Raw genomic sequence first — 2,309 nt, 5'->3', positions numbered from 1 at the left:
AAACCAGTCTGTGATTCTATGACTACCCCGAACTGCTGCAAACTGACGTTTCTTGAAGCGCTGGCAGCTGTAGCGCTTCTTAATTTGCGGCGTTTCCGAACGAGCGCCGCCGTGCAGAGGCGGGATGCTTCCTGTTCGAGCGTTGTGTGGCGCTGGGGCTGGTGTGCTGTTTGCGTGCAGCACAGGAAGGAAGTGAGGCTCAGGAGATTTTCATCAAAGGTTGCAAAGTCCTGATGGGGATGCTATCCTCAAAGTCAGAGTGTCCCCGATTTGTGTCGGTAGTAACAAATGCTGTCGTCGTGCCTGTGGCTTGTGCCCTGTGGTGCTGAGTACAGGCAATGACGTTTGTAATACTGTGTTGAATTTAAAAAAAACAGCAGTAGGACGATGTCCTAGTAGGTATTTGTTAACGTTCAAAGACGTAGGCTGACAAGGCCAGGCAAGTGGTGTATGCAATCATGCTGTCTTTCTAGCGTCCTTACTGAGAGGTTTAATAAGATTGCATAGTTGTTATTAACTAATTATATAGCTAGCGTTGCAAGAAGCTTTGAAATCTGGCAGTGGTTTGTGGTCTAAAACCCATGGAAACATTGACCCAGTGACTGGACACATTATTAAAGCCTGGGATTTTACATCTTTGTTCTGGATTTAGTCGTCTTGTTGACTTGATGGAAAGCATTTTCCTTTTCAGGAGGGAATTACAAAAGAATGTGCATCTTAAATATCGTAAGAATAGATTTTTTTTTTTTTTTCCTCCCCCCCGCCTCAAACAAGTGTTCCCAACTTTGTTGTGCGTTACTCAGCACCACTGGTAGGGGCAGAAACTCCCGGTCCTGTGCTGGGCATGTGTGCAGAGGAGGAGGCTTTTGGCTGTCGCTGCGGGGTTTGTGTGCTTCGTGAATCCTAGCCTGTCCGAACCTTTCCCAGCTGCAGTGCAGGTTGGCTGCAGTAAGGCTCCAGTCAATTGTTGGGTAAGTTCTATTCCAGCTGTTTGAGATGAACAGGCTCCTCGCTTCTTAGGGGTTTGAAACCCTCTAAATCTACCTGAATCCCTGGTGTGACTCGTGACTTATTTCACACTCGGGTCTTAGTTCACCTACTGAGTTTGTATATACGATTGTGACTGTGTTGTACGTTCAGTGAAAGTTTTGTTGGAGGAATTTGCTTTTCTCTGTCTTTACCAGATGGCTGTTACTTGACAATGTTCATCTCTTTTTTTCTCTTCCTTGAAGTAATAGGGAGGCGGTGACTTCGTAGTGCACTGTACGACTTAATACACTGTGGTTTGCCTTATTTGTGTCGTTTAATGCTGCTTTTGTTGAGAGATGGTAACTGTGAGACTGTTCCGCTGACAGGAGAACAGGAGTTTGCTGACTGAATCTGTAAGAGGAACCGAGTTAAGGACCATGCAATGTATTGAATGTAGAAGGCAGTCAAAGGTACCTATAGCAGGGGTTTGAGGTACCTTATGGTACCTGTTGATCCCGTTTTTGGGGAATTCCTTGCAGCCCGGCTAGCTTGTACGCCGCTCCTTTGGGATGTGAGGCTGGGCATGGGGGATTTGCTCTAGTGAGTACTGCTTTTTCGACTGGGTACCAGTGCTTCATTCAGATAGGTGGGTCTTTAAAGTCGGCTTACGTATGCATGCGCATGGCAAGACTGTTTGTTTGGGTAGATGAAATCCGTGAGAATCATGTAGAAAAACAGAAGGGTCCAGCTGTAACGTGGATCTTGGTTCAGAAAGATCAAATATCACTTCCTCTATGTAATAAAGTATTACTAAACAGCAGTCTGTCTGGATGTTGCAATATGTCATACCAGTTCAGTTAGTAAAATTTCCTGTATCGGTTAAAAAAATAGATTTGCTATTTAATAATGTTTTCTACCATTCATTTTAGTACTGTAGAAGAAGAGAAAAATAATATGAAAAATTAAATGTAGCTTACTTTCATCAAAACTAAAAATGGGGAGGCGAATGTTCATAACCATCAGGTGTAGAGGGTTTTTGGGAGAGAGATGTGTTGGGGTTGCAGCTATTTTCTTGGTGCCGTTTTTGTAGGTCAGGCCTTGCCAAAATATTTCTGTGTGTCTAGCTGGTCTCATTGCTCTGTCTTGGTCTCATTATTCATTTCATGGAGTACGAAGGGGAAAATCCACCCTTCTCTCTATTCCATTTTATGAAGGGGAAAATCCACCCTTCTCTCTCTCTTCCATTTTACTCTTTCACTGGAACCGATGTCCTGTGTGGCAGCTGGGCCTGCAGGTTTATCAGAGAAGCTTACCCTGGGTTAATTTTAAAACATTCTGGC

This window comes from Eurypyga helias, unplaced genomic scaffold (assembly GCF_000690775.1).
Source record: "Eurypyga helias isolate BGI_N326 unplaced genomic scaffold, ASM69077v1 scaffold15266, whole genome shotgun sequence".
Lineage (NCBI taxonomy): Eukaryota > Metazoa > Chordata > Aves > Eurypygiformes > Eurypygidae > Eurypyga > Eurypyga helias.
This window is presented reverse-complemented; position numbering follows the sequence as displayed.